At 35.5% G+C, this 17,788-nt stretch overlaps 3 non-coding genes across 3 annotated transcripts; all 3 read left to right on the top strand.

The window, feature by feature from the left end:
• The first annotated feature begins 3,704 nt into the window (after positions 1-3,704).
• On the top strand, positions 3,705-3,778 carry TRNAT-AGU. Its single transcript has one exon. It is a non-coding gene; the product is annotated as a tRNA-Thr (tRNA).
• Positions 3,779-4,509: 731 nt separating this feature from the next.
• On the top strand, positions 4,510-4,583 carry TRNAT-AGU. The gene has a single exon. It is a non-coding gene; the product is annotated as a tRNA-Thr (tRNA).
• A 2,974-nt stretch (positions 4,584-7,557) lies between these two features.
• On the top strand, positions 7,558-7,631 carry TRNAA-AGC. The gene has a single exon. It is a non-coding gene; the product is annotated as a tRNA-Ala (tRNA).
• Positions 7,632-17,788: the final 10,157 nt, after the last annotated feature.

Here is a 17,788-nt window from a genome sequence, read left to right as displayed (position 1 = left end):
TTCCTGATACCATCATTGTTGTTTTGTTCGGATCCGGCAGCAAGAGGGAACCTAGGGCATAGGAAGGAGCCGCGGCGGCGCTGGGAATCTCCACGGCAAAGGGACAACGGCACAGTGAGGTCCTTCGGTGATGTCGGCTCTAGCAGCACAGAGGGCAGAAGGGAGAGCGTCGGCGCTGTGCCGAGACGCGGCAGAGAGGGCTTGCGGTGTGCAGTGGGATGGAGCGGCGGTGGTGGCTCACGGCTCGCTAGGGTCGAAGACGGCGGTGTCGGCAGGAGGAAGGTCGGCGGTGTCTCGCCGGACCAAAGGAAGGGAGGGAAAAATCCGGAGGCGGCGTCGGCGGTGACGCTAGGCACAGAGGCGATCGGCGCTAGGCGGGAGGGCTCGGCTTCACAGATAAGAGGAGAAGATGAAGAGGAGGGCTCGGCGGAGGGGTTGTACGCTCGAGGAGGAGTAACCGCCGCCGGCGGTTAGGGCAAGGAGGAGAAAAGAGCAAGGCGGCGTCGGGGAGAAGAGGGCTCGGGCGCAAGGCTTCGACGAGGAGAAAAGAAAATGTAAAACAAAGGAAAATAAAAGTAAAAAGGAAATGTAATTATAAACATTTCCTCGCTTAAATGGGGTAGTCTAAACAGGCTTTTCCGGGCCCCGTTTTTTTCTCCGTTAACTTGTCCGTACGAGCTCCAAAAAATTCCCGAAAAATTTCCAAAAATTCCGGAAAAATCCCTTATTAATATTTCCTATTTTTCCGGTATTTTACAAATAATATTAAATAGATAACCAAGGTTATCAATAATAACCTTGAGCCAAACACACCCATAAAGGTCTTGCTCATGCACACTTAACAAATATATTTAAAACACAAGATTATCCTAAAGTAAATCCTTTCTCAGCCACATCAAAATAACTTCGTTGAATTCAACTACTTGGGGGCATGTTTAGCAAAGTATTTAAGTTAGGGTATAATAGTAATCTAAATTTAAGTTAGTTGATTCAAAGACTCCCCATTTGTTCTTCCCTTTTAATAGGAGAAAGAGACTAACTTAAACTTCACTTCTCTCCCCCTTTTCCAAATATAAAAATAACATAAAATTTGTACAACAAATTATAATCAAATCAAGATAAGCATATATATTGAAATATACATACATACATACATACATACATACATACAATCAAGTATCACAAAAATCATGATATGAACCAATTATCTCTTTCTCTTAAGTCATGGTATATGAATAACATGGGAATGATTAAATGACATTAAATAGTCATTCAATTATGCAAATACCTCACCCTCTTAAAGTATAGTATACTTTTCCCCATAAAATTTATGTCTTTTATTTAATTTTCAATATTGTATAAACATAAAAAAATAATTTAACATACATAGATGATTAAAACTTGTTATGACATGTTGTAGATGCATTTTAAATGATATCAAAATTATAAACACAAGAAAGAATGAAAAACTTTGAAAGACTACATAAAATAGGAATTTGAAACTTTTATTATGGTTTCAATAGATTTAGTTGTTTTTTGTAGTCAACTGAATCATATGTTTATCAACTATAACTTGAGTACTAAGGTATCTATTTTTCCTAGCATGTACAAGGGAAGTTTAAATTCTTATTTGTAGGTTAATAAGCTATTCATCCTCTCACCAGTACACATGCATCAATCCTAATACTTTTCTCTTTGCCATATATATTATCCATATATATTTTCATCTAGTGGTTATCAATCAAATAAAACATATAATATAACCTCTCACTTACCTAGAGTGAAAAGTCCTATATCAATTATTCCCTTATCTCTATAAGACTAGAGACATACCTAACACAAAGACACATGCAGCCCTTTTAGGGACCAAGCCATATGCATAGAAGTATGTTGATCCTCTTAAAATATAAGTAATAATCTCTAGTCTAAAAACTAGTTAACCCAACAATATAAGATCTCATTAATGCTAGGTAACATATCAAATGAGTTATCATATGAGTTATGTCCAGTGTTACTCAAACGCTTGTGTAGACATTATCATGTGTAGTGAGGTGAGATCTTCTATTGCCAGACATAAATATATTGTATACTCGTCATTTTGGTAGGACGATATGCTTCTCTACAGATCAATTCAGACTAGTTACAAGTTTAGCAACATTGGTTTACATGTCATACATCTGATCCATTATGAAAGTCGCAATGTTGTAAGGATCTTTTATTACTATTAATAATAAGAAAAAATAACTTCATTTTTATTAAAATGAACAATGTAATTACATTTGTATAGTGAATCCATATACACTTTGATTGTATCTAAAGCATTACCACTAGGATTGGAAAATAATGAAATTATATATGAAAAGTAATTTCATCAAATAATATATAGTTAATTATGTTATAATGATTCTCATTGATTTGATTTCTACTAGGGTTACTAGCACTACCAAGAGAACCCTTGTCATGTTTTGTAGGGTATCTTCGTCCCTCAAGGTATCTTTTGTCTGGTCCACTTTTCCTTAAGTTGGGATAATAAAAGGCTTGTTGTTTTCACAAGAATATATAATGATTTCTAGATGCTGTCATGAAGGTTATCAATTAAGACATCGTTCGTCTCTTCTTAGAGACTTGTTGGTGTAGAGGTCTCAATCATTAGCATGAAGTTAAGGCCACCATCAAAGTATCTATGAAGCACCATGATTAAGGCTTGCTTTCTCAATTATCATGTCTCATTTCGATCGTAGTAAGACCCTCGTTGTAGCACCAAAAAATCTTCAGGTGGATTAGTTAATAGGCTCACATTTGAGCCACTAGTGGATTTGGTTTGGTTGATTCTAGGAAGAGCCAAAAACAAGTTGGCAAGACAAGAAAGGGTGCCTGCTCAAAAGAAGTGAGGTCAAATACATTGATCTAATTATTATTTTTAGTTCATTCAAAAAAATTCAACACTATTGGTTCCCTACATGGACTAGTTGATGCTCAAGTTAGTTTATGGTACACACTAAGTGATACATAACCTGTTTGTTAATGTTCATGGTCAACGAGATATGCCTTGGGAACATAGACACCTTTAATTAACCACAAAAATTATGTTTTTGTCATTTAGTTGATGTCAAGTTAGTTTATTTAAAAATAAAGAGAGGTTGTTCTTATACCCGCTGCAGTTATGCATAGTTTGGTTGAGTCTACTGATTCACTTTGTCCTCCTCTCCTTTCCCTGATCGAATCTTACAACACCATCACATTATGGAAATTAGTTTGGCTGGGTGACTCTTGAAGTCCTAATTAGATGGCCATATTCTTGATTTGAAAAGCACAAAGATATTATTCCTTACAATATTTATATTTTTGATATGAAAAGCACAAAGATATTATTCCATACAATTTTTTATGTCATAAAAATGGCAATATTGACTGAGCCTCTAATAATAAGTGACAAGTTTATATGATGATATTTTTTATTTTCTACTTAAATATTTAACAGCATACATAGCAGGTTAGAGCACCTGCTAATTGGCATAGATTATATATATATATATATATATATATATATATATATATATATATATATATATATATATCTTGTGATGATATTTTTTATCAACGTATTTAATAGATTCATTTTTTATAAGAGTTATGGAGATTCCATTTCATACATTTTAATTATTACTACACCTTAGGAAAATATATTTTTTATGTGTCAAATTGCTTTCATAGCTCAGTTGGTTAGAGCACCCGTTTAGTAAGCGGGAGGTCTTGAGTTCAAATTTCAATGAAAGCAATATAATAACTTTTTGCATCTTTGTCCATTCATACTTTGTTTGCTTAGAATTGACGGATTTTTTATATCTTTGTTCATACTTTGTTTGATTGGAATTGGTGGATTTTTGCATCTTTGTTCATACTCTGTTTGCTTGGAATTGATGAATTTTTTAGAGTTCAAATCTCAATGAAAGCAATATAATAACTTTTTGCATCTTTGTCCATTCATACTTTGTTTGCTTAGAATTGACCGATTTTTTATATCTTTTTTCATACTTTGTTTGCTTGAAATTGATGGATTTTTACATCTTTGTTATATAATTATTTTTTGCATCTTTGTTCATACTCTATTTGCTTGGAATTGATGAATTTTTTACATCATTGTTCATTATTATTTGCTTGAAATTGTTGGATTTTTGCATCTTTGTTTCCAATCAATGGATTTTCTTGTTACTTGACTAAGGTTAAGTTTTTTATTTTTCCTATTTTAAGAAATTGAAGAAGCTCCAATCTTTTGATGGTTGATACATCAAATAGGGTGTTTGGGGAGGTCAGGAATTGTTTTTAAATTTCCAAAATTTTTATGTATCTTAGGAAGATTTTTCGTGAATCATTTTTTGCAATATAATAATTTTTTGCATCTTTGCCCATTCATACTTTGTTTGCTTAGAATTGACGGATTTTTTACATCTTTGTTCATACTTTGTTTGCTTGGAATTGATAGATTTTTGGATCTTTATTACTCTGCTTGCTTTCATAGCTCAGTTGGTTAGAGCACCCGTTTAGTAAGCGGGAGGTCTTGAGTTCAAATCTCAATGAAAGCAATATAATAATTTTTTGCATCTTTGTCCATTCATACTTTGTTTGCTTAGAATTGACGGATTTATTACATCTTTGTTCATACTTTGTTTGCTTGGAATTGATGGATTTTTGCATCTTTGTTATATAATTATTTTTTGCATCTTTGTTCATACTCTATTTGCTTGGAATTGATGAATTTTTTTGCATCATTATTCATACTTTATTTTCTTGGAATTGATGGATTTTTGCATCTTTGTTTCCAATCAATGGATTTTCTTGTTACTTGACTAAGGTTAAGTTTTTTATTTTTCCTATTTCAAGAGATTCAAGAAGCTCCAATATTTTGATGGTTGATACATCAAATAGGGTGTTTGGGGAGGTCAGGAATTGTTTTTAAAATTCCATAATTTGTATGTATCATAGGAAGATTTTTCGTGTTTCATTTTTTTTAGAGTTTGTAGATTGCATTTGATACATTTTAATTATTACTAGATCTTAGGAAGACATTTTTTATTTTATATTCAATAACTTTCATAGTTCAATTTGTTAGAGTACCACTTTAGTAAGTGGGAGGTATTTGAGTTCAAATCTTAATGAAGACAATATAATTGATTTTACATTTCCATTGTTTTTATGTATCTTAGGAAGACTTGTTGTGAGGTCTTGAGCTCAAATCTCAATGAAAGCAATATAATTGATTTTATATTTTCATGATTTTTATGTATCTTAGGAAGACTTGTTGTGATTCATTTTTTTTAGAGTTATACAGGTTCCATTTGATATATTTTATTTTTTTATAGTTATGAAGATTCCATTTGATATATTTTAATTATTATTGGATCCAAATCCAACATGATTAAGGTTAAGGAAGACTTGTTGTGAGGTCTTGAGTTCATACTTTTTGCATATTTGTCCATTCATACTTTGTTTGCTTAGAATTGATGGATTTTTTACATCTTTGTTCATACTTTGTTTGCTTGGAATTGATGGGCTTTTGCATCTTTGTTATATAATTATTTTTTACATCTTTGTTCATACTCTGTTTGCTTGGAATTGATGAATTTTTTGCATCATTGTTCATACTTTATTTGCTTGGAATTGATGGATTTTTGCATCTTTGTTTCCAATCAATGGATTTTCTTGTTAGTTGACTAAGGTTAGTTTTTTATTTTTCCTATTTCAAGAGATTCAAGAAGCTCCAATATTTTGATGGTTGATACATCGAATAGGGTGTTTGGGGAGGTCGGGAATTGTTTTTAAATTTCCATAATTTTTATGTATCTTACGAAGATTTTTCGTGATTCATTTTTTTTAGAGTTTGTATATTGTATTTGATACATTTTAATTATTACTAGATCTTAGGAAAATATTTTTTTATTTTATATTCAATAACTTTCATAGTTCAATTGGTTAGAGTACCCGTTTAGTAAGTGGGAGGTATTTGAGTTCAAATCTTAATTAATACAATATAATTGATTTTACATTTCCATGATTTTTATGTATCTTAGGAAGACTTGTTGTGAGGTCTTGAGTTCAAATCTCAATGAAAGCAATATAATTAATTTTATATTTTCATGGTTTTTATGTATCTTAGGAAGACTTGTGATTCATTTTTTTTAGAGTTATACAGATTCCATTTGATATATTTTATTGATTAAGGTTATGGAAGACTTGTTGTGAGGTCTTGAGTTCAAATCTCAATGAAAGCAATATATTTGATTTTACATTTCCATGGTTTTTATGTATCTTAGGAAGAATTGTTGTGATTCATTTTTTTTAGAGTTATAAAAATTCCATTTGATATATTTTAATTTTTTAGAGTTATGTAGATTCCATTTGATACATTTTAATTATTACTGGATCCAAATCCAACATGATTAAGGTTAAGGTTAATCATGTATTTCCAAGCAATGAATTATTTTTTTTTTGCATCTTTGTTCATACTTTATTTGCTTGCTACTTGACTAAGGTTAAGTTTTTTTTTCTATTTCAAGAGATTCAAGAAGATTCAAACTTTTGATGGTTGATACTCCAAGTGGGTGTTTGGGGAGGTCGGGAATTATTTTTATATTTCCATAGTTTTTATATATCTTAGGAAGGTTTGTTGTGATTTAAATATTTAATAGCTTCCATAGCTTAGTTTGTTAAAGCACTCGTTTAGTAAGTGGGAGCTCTTGAATTCAAATTTCAATAAAAGCAATACATTTTCCATTACCATTTTTTTAGAGTTATGTAAATTCCATTTGATACATTTTAATTATTACTGGATCCAAATCCAACATGATTAAGGTTAAGGTTAATCATGTATTTCCAAGCAATGGTTTTTTGGCATCTTTGTTCATACTTTATTTGCTTGGAATTGATGAATTTTTGTAAAATTATTCATTTTTGTTTGCTTGGAACTTGACTAAGGTTAAATTTTTTTTTTCTATTTCAAGAGATTCAACAAGCTCAAAATTTTTTATGGTTGATACCCCAAGTGGGTGTTTGGGGAGGTCGGGAATTATTTTTATATTTCCATAGATTTTATGTATCTTAAGAACATTTGTTGCGATTCATTTTTTAGAGTCATGTAGATTCCATTTGATACATTTTAATTATTCGTGGTTCAAATCTCAATGAAAGCAATATAATTGATTTTACATTTCCATAGTTTTTATGTATCTTAAGAAGATTTGTTGTGATTCATTTTTTTAGAGTTATGCAGATTCCATTTGATACATTTTAATTATTACTGGATCCAAATCCAACATGATTAAGGTTAAGGTTAATCATGTATTTCCAAGCAATGAATTTTTTTTCATCTTTTTTCATACTTTATTTGCTTGTTACTTGACTAAGTTTAAGTGTTTTTTTCCTATTTCAAGAGATTCATGAAGCTCCAAACTTTTGATGGTTGATACTCCAAGTGGGTGTTTGGGGAGGTTGGGAATTATTTTTACATTTCCATAGTTTTATATATCTTAGGAAGGTTTGTTGTAATTTAAATATTTAATAGTTTTTATAGCTCAGTTGGTTAGAGCACTCGTTTAGCAAGTGGGATGTTTTGAGTTCAAATCTCAATAAAAGCAATATGGTTTCAATTTTTTTAGAGTTATGTAGATTCCATTTGATGTATTTTAGTTATTACTAGATCCAAATCCAACACGGCTGATGGATTTTTTGCATCTTTGTTCATACGTTATTTGCTTGGAACTAATAAATTTTTGCAAAATTATTCATACTTTGTTTGCTTGAAACATGACTACGGTTAAGTTTTTTTTTTCTTTTTCAAGAGATTCAACCTCAAAACTTTTGATGGTTGATACCCCAAGTGGGTGTTTGGGGAGGTCGGGAATTATTTTTACATTTCCATAGTTTTTATGTCTCTTAAGAAGATTTGTTGTGATTCATTTTTTTTAGAGTTATGTAGATTCCATTTGATACATTTTAATTATTAGTGGACCCAAATCCAAGATGATGGATGGATTTTTGCATTTTTGTTCATACTTTGTTTGCTTAGAACTGATGGATTTTTACATCTTTGTTCATACTTTGTTTACTTTGAACTTGACTAAGGTTAAGTTTTTTTTCTATTTCAAGAGATTCAAGAAGCTCCAAACTTTTGGTGGTTGATACCCAAAGTGGGTGTTTATAGAGGTCGAGAATTGCAATGTAATTGTTTTTACATTTCTATAGTTTTATGTATTTTAGGAAGATTTGTTGTCATTCATTTTTTCTTTAGAGTTATGTAGATTCCATTTAATATATTTTATTATTATTGGACCTATATCCAACATGACCGATAGATTTTTCATATTTGTTGATACTTTCTTTACTTGGAACTTGACTAAGGCTCAATTTTCTTTCTATTTCAAGAGATTCAAGAAGCTCAAAACTTTTGATGGTTGATACCCCAAGTGGGTGTTTAGGGAGGTCAGAAATTAGAACTGAAGCAGGTGAGAATTCTTTGAACCATGTTTTGCTGGTTGATACCTAAGTGGTTGTTTGGGGAGGTAGGGAATTAGGGCAGAAGTGGGGTGAGTATTCCTTGAATCATGTTCGAACACTACAAGAAAAACCCTCATAGACATCGGTTTTCCACCGCTGTCTATTATATTTTCGACCGATGTCTATGAAGGCGATGTAAAAAGTCTGCCATTTTAGACATCGGGTTATAACCGGTGTAGTATCACTTAACGACATCGGGTGTAAAATCGATGTAATATTATATGTTAATAACACCAGTTTTGAAAGCGGTATACGACCGATGTAATATTAGTTAATGACACCAGTTTTGCAGCGATGGAAAATCGATGTAATATCAGTATTGTTTAACAACACAAATTCAATTTCCGAAATAGTGAAAATCCAATGTTATCACCAAGCAAATCATAAAATTAAGTTAATATTATTAATTCACTAAAAAAAATCACAAATAGAAATGCACCGATGTATCTAAACACACCAAGTCAATATTCATATAACCAACACATAAATATTCTTCTTACAACATAAAAACATAATAGATATTGTGCACATCAAGTCAGTATCCACAAATTACACATAACTATTCTTCTTACAATATCAAAAGGTAATAGACAGTACACAAATATTCTTCTTACTGGTGCCAACGTTATCCTTCTTGTTCTGTGCAGAGATTTAACTAAATCTTCCCCAGTAGTTTTATTTGTTAATAGACAATTCTCTTTATTTATTACTGGATGGGCACCTCTGCTTGTTTGATGTCCTGAGGATGATAACTGATTGGTGATTCTTTGTAAAGGAGGCCTCCATCTTAAAGGAGCCACTGGAGGCTTTGGGAACTTTGCAACATCCTTCTTGGTTGTCCTCTCACCATTTAATTGATTCTCTAGTTCTCTTACCTGAATAGAATAAAATATTCAATATGGATATAAAGCAGTTTGTTGCTTACATAAAGGAAATTAAAGATGCTATAAATTCTACTCAAATAGAGATTGAAAATGAGATAAGTAACCTTTTGCTGGTAATTTTTACTTGTTTGCTCAGCTTCTTTGATTTGCACATTTGAAATAATCTGTTGTAAGACAACTGATTTGAAAGAAGCTAAATATAGTGATGCATGATGTATAGTAGATTATTATGATTTTTCTTGGAATATATAAAATAATTTATTCACACTATCTTCAAAAAGATTCTACTTATATTAACATAATAAATTTTCAAAAGAATAAAATGAAAGATTCTTCCTTCATTCTTAAACCTCATAATGAGCAACTTGTATTAGAACAATCTGCCAGCAATGTGTCCTATTCTTCTACAAAACAAAACTGTTATTGTCTTCTCAAAAAATGGGATAATATGAAAGAGTACTAAAGAATTAACAAGAGATTAATAGAAGTGAACTGATAAGAGTTAAGACTACCGATTTACGAAGGAAAACATACTCATACAGAGGATCCAAACCACTGAGGATGAGAAAACACTTTGCAAATCAATAATAGAGACAAACCTAGAAAAGAATGAAATGGATCAAGGATAATAACAGCTCTGGTTTCTTGAACCAAAATAGATCGTCTTGAGGATTTAATCTTCCGCCAAATCCACTTAAGCCAGCACTTTCCAGTCCTAGAGTTGCAATAACATGCTGCAACTTTGCACCCACCGAGAGGACAAGCTTCATAAGCAGACAAAGAAACTGTAAGTATCCCATCCCTTCTTTAATTTGGTGAGAATTGACAACACAGACGATAAGTAGAGTATCTACCATAACAGGAATAATAGCTATCCAGAAATAAAGATTAGATCATGTAAGACCAAAAAATTTAAGATGACACAAGTACTTAAGAGAAGAATAACATCATAAATTAAAATGAGGTAGTATCATGAGTGTACAAGAGTCAACCATTGATGTTGAACAGCATAAAGGCATTGACAAAACCCCATAATTGTGGACTACAAAAGTTACAAATTAGAAATTTCATTTGGTGATGCTTCATGTACGAGAGATGTAGAGAGAAGGTTGAAATGGTTTTGCCTCAGTTACAGTTCTTAATTCAAATTGAGATCTGACCTGATTCAGGTCTCCATCATTGTTGTATGATGTGCTGAGTACTAGTCTAGGCAATGAAAAGATGTGCCAACATCGTTCTTATCCTATGGTATTATGACCAACCATTTATTTCACAGAATCCTTAGTGGGCTCTGAGTTAAGCTCACTTTGAGGTTGAGATGTGGTTTGAGCCAGGGAGAATGATGTTGATTTTGCATGATGCAACTGATCTACATGCTGCCATGTGATTCGCTCAGCGAGGGACATGAATTTTGCTTATCGTGCTCCCTAATCTGGCACCTAGATGCATTAACTGAGGTAGGGGATCTGCAATGTTCGAGTGAGGTACAACTTACAAGGCTAGATTGGGAAAAGGGCAGCTCCTTCAATCCCACATGGTCAAGTTCATGGTAGACTTATATGTAGTCGACATCCCTACCCAAATGTAGGATTGTCAAACAGGCTGCGGCAAGCCAAGCACAACAGGAGGTTGAGTTGTGTAGAACCATCATTGGTCAGAGCCAAGCATGGCCTATTCCAACAAGACACCAAACTCTATCGCTCTATACATTCCCCTCTCTCTCTCCCCCACTCCACTCTTCCTCCTCATCCTCAAATAATTTTGAGCAATGATAATGAGGATAATTAGGGGAAATACATTGATCTTTAGGGCAACAATACCATTAGCTATATAAGTTTTCATCAACAATTTAGTAGAGTTTTGTATTAGTTGGAACATCATGGCCAATATAGTCTAACAATGCTCAATGAAATTACAAGAAAGAAAAAAAATCCATCCAAACATTCATCTGACCTTACACCAACAATCCTTTTAAACTCTTCTTCCATCGAGCGTATCATGTAACTATGAAAATCATATCTTGGTGTCAGGTTGTGGTTCTGCCAAACATACATGAGAGATACGATAAGCCAATGAGGAAAAAAGTAGAATTTCCTTATGATGCCATGGTAACGAGGACAATTACATATATGTTAAAACAAAAGTAAATACAAATATTTCTCCTAAATCTAGAACCAACCATCTTCTAACTTAGTACAGATAATAAAGCACTTCAAGCAAAAGCAATTATTGATTTTAACCTCATGAAGCCAACATCATTAATGAACAAGATATCAAATATAAAAATGTCTCTAAAACTTCCAACATACCAAGATAAAACCCTGACGAAGGGTAAGGTAGTCAGCCCATACGACCGACTTTCCAAACTGACGAAAGAAACAAGTCTGCATAATATGATGTGATGATATTAATAAAGGAAACAAGTAAGATACATTCCTAGGCTCTATAAGATCATTTAGGCAAAGAGCATTTACACCTATCATCCATAAAATGGAATTAGGTGTTACCTTTGATAAGGAGTCTTATGTTGCTAGAGATTCTTGTATGCTTTTCCTAGTGTATGAAAAGTTCATACAAAATTTTGGATTTAAGGAACTTACCACCCAAATGACAAAGCTATTTCTGCTCCAAGAATTTGATGAGTGGAACTTCATAAAGCTTGACTGCCTTCTCATTGTCAATGCTCTGGTTATTTCCGCTGAAAGATGAAATTAAAAACTATTGATGATTTAATATAGATAAATGGAAAGGTCAAAATGTTGCCAAACCTTTAAATATATCAAATTTCTGTTAAGAAGAATCAATTTGACAATTTATATTAACTAGAGCAACCAATAAGCTACAATAAACTAGAGAAGAACAGAATTGAGTAACTAATTTGTGTCAAAGAATATCTTCAGAAACAGAGCCCAGGGAATTACAGTATATGGACTTAAAACCTTGTACGAGTCGGAAAATGAGCGAGGAGAAACTAAAGATTTTATAATTCTGAAGCTCTGATAGATATTTTCATTTTTCTGAACATGACAAATCACTTCCTACATCTTAGCAACAACAATACTGGAAGAAGGAAGCAAAGGAAAAAAAAAGAAAGGCAAACTACCGGATCCAACGCCCAAATCTGTAGGAAACAGGATGCAATTAGCAGCAACAGAAATGGGGTGGCCGTCCTTTTGTCGGTCATAGTGAAGGGAAGGAGGAGCGAGCGACCTCGGATGGGGATATGAGAGATGAGATTCCCATCTCTCAGATCAGCGGCGGGCTCCTCGTGGATGCGTGTGGCTTCCCAGTAGGAGCAGCCGGGAAATGAGGGTGAGAAGTGGAAGGACTGCCCCCATCCCCACTCGTAGATGTATGTGATGAGGTTGTAGAAGTTGGGTTTTTCGGGCCGCGAAAACCGCTTTTCGCGTCGCGGAAACCCCGAATGACCCAAAGCCGTAGATCCGTGCAAGGAAAACCGAACGAAATACAAATACGAGTTTCAAAAACTTAGATCTACCCCTAGATCTATGTGTTGAGAGCTTTACCCTTGTTGCGTGCCCTTTCGCGTTTCCGCTCGTCCAAGGAGTTGCTGGATCTCAAGACCGTCAAGCGTCGGTCCTCTAGAAGTATCCACACGGACACGTAGGTGGAGAAAACCTTACACAAAGGTGTGCTAGCACCTTGGTAAGATTCGGCCAAGCAAGGAGGAGAGGGAGAGGGAGAGCTTGAGGAAGAAGGAGTAATCACTTGAATGAGCAAATTGAATTTCTCATTCAATCAAAAGTGGTCGGCCACTCTCTATTGTAACTACCCTCATTAATGCATTAAGTTGTCATCAAGGAGAGAATGTAACCTCCATGAGGTGACACTCACTAGTAACTCCCATGAGGTGGCACACCATGATGATGTGGAACATCATCATTGGTCCACCTAATGCCAACTCACCAATGAGGTGGCAAAAGGTCAAGTCAAAATTAACCTTTGGTCTTTCTTTTTAAGTCAAGTCAAACTTGACCCAATCTCTTCCATTGTTGATCTAATCTAACCATTTGATTCAAGCCAACTTAATATAATGAATCTAATTCATTTAATTAAATTGTTTCAATGAGTCAAAATCTAAATTAGATTCATTGAACACATGAATCAACTTGAGTCGAACTCAAGTTAGCCCAATTAGGATTACTCTTAATCCAATTTGATTCATCAAATGAATCTAATCCTCTTGGTTCATCATATGAACCTAATCTCCATCTAATTGTCCTAAGTGTGTGACCCTATAGGTTCTTGTAACGTTGGCAATGCCCTAAACCCATTTAGGAGCATAAGTAATGAGCGGTATCTAGCAACACATCATTACTACCCAAGTTACAAGAATGTCGAGATCCGACATCACCTTGTGACTACTAATTGTGACTCCTCACAAAATATGACAAGTGTCCTTCTATCCTAGACATCTAGATTGATCAAAGTGAGGCATAGACCGTGTCATCCTCTGACCAATCTAAATCTTGAACTCCAAGTAGACTCACTAAATCAAATGAGCTCAATATCCTATATTGACTCATTTGGGCATGGCCATGCACTTCGTGGTCTCACTCTATCAAGAATACCGATGTCGCTCCCGTCATATGGGAGGGATAGATCCCATCTACATCACTCACATCCCTCTGCATAATTCGTTATATACCCAGTAATCGCCTTTATAGTCCACCCAGTTACGGGTGACGTTTGACGAAACCAAAGTACATAACTCCTTATGTAGGGATCTATGGTGACTTCAGGTCTAAGGACTAGTAGTCATACTAATAGCCACATGAGAAAGTATATGACACTCATATAACGATCCATGATACTTTCTCATGGCGGGTCATTCAGTATACATTCTCTAATGTATTCCCATGTGTTAACTTGATATCTCTATATCCATGACTTGTGAGATCAAGTCATCGAGTTGACCTACATGCTAGTCTTATTGCATTAACATTGTCCCTGAATGTTAATACTCGACTAAGAATGATTAAGAGTAGTGTTCCCTATATCATCTCACTATCGGTACAACTAACTGATTGATATAGGTGAGAACCGTCTACTCAAGGACATTATTATACTTAGTTTATTTGGCACCAATACAAGTAAGTATAATAACCAAAATCAAAATGCCTTTATTTGTATAGAATATGATACAATAAGTCCAAAATACAATCATCAAATGATTGACTCTAGGGCTCTAGCTAACAATCTCCCACTAGCACTAGTGCCAATCAGTGTAGGCTCTAAGCCCAAATGACCTAGTGTGACCATCATGCTTCTTCTGTGCCAAAGCCTTGGTCAAGGGATCTGCGATGTTAGCCTCTGTAGGTACTCTGCAAATCTTCACATCTACTCTCTCGATGATCTCTCGAATGAGATGGAAGCGCCGTAGTATGTGTTTGGTCCGCTGGTGTGAGCGAGGTTCCTTCGCCTGTGCTATAGCTCCATTGTTGTCACAATAAAGCTCAATAGGATCAGCAATGCTAGGAACCACCTCAAGTTCAGTGATGAACTTGCGAATCCAAACTGCCTCCTTTGCTGCCTCTGATGCAGCAATGTACTCGGCTTCTGTTATAGAATCAGCTACTGTGAACTCTTCCACTCACACCACCATTAATGCAAAACACGAACCCCAACTGCGATCTATAGTTATCCCGGCGGTCTGGAAGCTAGCATCACCGTAACCCTTTACAACTAGCTCATCATTGCCTCCATATATCAAGAAATATTCTTTAGTCCTTCTTAAGTACTTAAGAATATTCTTGACCGCTATCCGTGACTTTCACTGGATCCGATAGTATCTGCTCGTCATGCTCAAAGCATACGAGACATCGGTCGAGTACATAGCATGGCGTACATGATCGATCCTATAGCTGAGGCATAAGGAATCTTATCCTCTCTCCTCACTAGAAGAGGGACCTTGAGTCTTCGAAAGACTCACGCCATGTGACATCGGCAGAAATCCCTTCTTGGAGTTCTGCATGGCAAACCGAAGGAGTACCTTGTCAATGTATGTACTCTGACTTAGGCCAAGCAATCTCTTAGATCTATCTCTATAGATCTGAATCCCTAGAATGCGGGATGCCTCACCTAAGTCCTTCATTGAGAAGCAACTCCCTAGCCAGGTCTTGACAGACTGAAGCATAGGGATGTCCTTCCCAATGAGCAGTATGTCATCCACATACAATATGAGGAAGACAACTATGTCCCCTACAACCTTCTTGTAGACACAAGGTTCATCTTCGTTCTTGATGAAACCAAACTATTTGATTACATCATCGAATCGAAGATTCCAGCTCCGAGAAGCTTGCTTTAGTCCATAAATGGACCTATGCAGCTTGCATACTCTACTAGTATGCTGTGGATCGACAAAACCCTCAAGCTGTGTCATGTACACATCCTCGAGTAGGTTTCCATTCAGAAACACAGTTTTGACGTCCATCTGCCAGATCTCATAATCGTGGTAAGCTGCAATAGTAAGCATGATCCGAATGGACTTAAACATCGCTACTGGAGAAAAGGTCTCATCATAGTCAATACCATGAATCTGCTTGAAACCTTTAGCTACCAAGCGACCCTTATAGATCAGTCCATCCATGTCAGTCTTTCTCTTAAAGACCCACTTACACCCTATGAGTTTTACCCCTTCAGGTGGATCAACCAAAGTCTATACTTGGTTGGTGTACATGGATTCCATCTCGGATCTCATGGCTTCTAGCCATTTCTCGGAATCTGGTCTCATCACAGCTTCCTGATAGGTGGTAGGCTCATCCTCTATGAGCACAACGCCATCATGGTCAGACAAGAGAAATGAGTATCTCTCAGGCTGACGACGTACCCTATCAGACATGCGAAGAGGTATGTCTACTTGAACTAGTTGTTGTTCCTCAACTCTTTGTGGAACAACATCATCCACAACACTTTGTGGTTCCAATTCAATTTCCATCGAGGCATCAGTGCTATTGTTCGCATCTTGAACTTCTTCAAGATCGAACGCGCTCCTACTAGTTTTTCTAGAAACAAAGTGCCTTTCTAGAAAGACCCCAGTCTTTGCCACAACTACCTTGTGCTGACTGGGAATGTAGAAGTAATATCCCTTAGTTTCCTTGGGATATCCGATGAAATAGCACTTGTCGGATTTGGGTCCTAATTTGTCTGAGACTTGACGTTGTACGTAAGCCTCACAGCCCCAAATCCTCATGAAAGACACCTGGGCATCTCTCCCAGTCCATATCCTATATGGTGTCTTTATCACGGCCTTGGATGGAACTCGGTTGAGAATGAAAGCTGCCGTGTCTAGAGCATAGCCCCAAAGGTATGTCGGAAGATCTGTGTGACTCATCATAGATCGTACCATATCTAATAGGGTACGATTCCTCCTTTCGGATACACCATTCCACTGTGGTGTTCCAGGAGGAGTGAGTTGGGATAGAATCCCACACTCAGCTAAATAGTCATGAAACTCATGGCTTAAGTATTAACCACCTCGATCTGATCGAAGTATTTTAATACTCTTGCCAAGCTGGTTCTGTACTTCATTCTTGAATTCTTTGAATTTTTCAAAGGATTCGGACTTATGTGTCATCAAGTACACATAACCATATCTACTGAAGTCATCAGTAAATGTGATGAAGTATCTATAACCACCTCTAGCAGCGACATTGAAAGGGCCACATACATCACTATGTTTGAGTCCTAAAAAATCAGTCGCTCTCTCGCTGTGCCCACTAAAGGGAGTCTTGGTCATCTTGCCTCGTAGGCATGACTCGCATATCTCATATGATTCAAAATCAAAAGAGTCCAGCAAACCATCCTTATGGAGCTGGGATAAGCGCTTGTCATTTATATGACCTAAGCGACAGTGCCAGAGATAGGTGTGGTTCATATCGTTCGATTTGAACCTCTTGGTATTTATGTTATAGATAGGGCTCTCAAGGTCTAGAATATAGAGTCCATTTTATCAGAGGTGCACTACAATAGAACATATCGTTTAAGTAGACGGAACAACATTTGTTCTTTATAGTAAACGAGAAACCTTTCTTGTCCAAACAAGAAACTAATATAATGTTCTTAGTTAATGCAGGCACATAACAACAATCGAGTAACTCTAGTACAAGCCCAGAGGGCAGAGATAGAAAGTAAGTCCCTACAGCAACAGCAGCAACCCGTGCTCCATTGCCTACTCGTAGGTCCACCTCGCCCTTTGTCAATGCCCTGCTATTTCAGTACAAATGTGAGAAGCACATCCAGTATCTAATACTCATGATGTAGAAATAGATAGATTGACTTCTATAACATATATACCTGAAGTCGAAGTCTCACTTCGCTTCTTCTTAAGATCC

The sequence above is a fragment of the Zingiber officinale genome, chromosome 3A, assembly GCF_018446385.1.
Source record: "Zingiber officinale cultivar Zhangliang chromosome 3A, Zo_v1.1, whole genome shotgun sequence".
NCBI classification, from domain to species: Eukaryota; Viridiplantae; Streptophyta; class Magnoliopsida; order Zingiberales; family Zingiberaceae; genus Zingiber; species Zingiber officinale.
The sequence above is the reverse complement of the archived record's forward strand: the minus strand, read 5'-3'. Positions and strand labels throughout refer to the sequence as shown.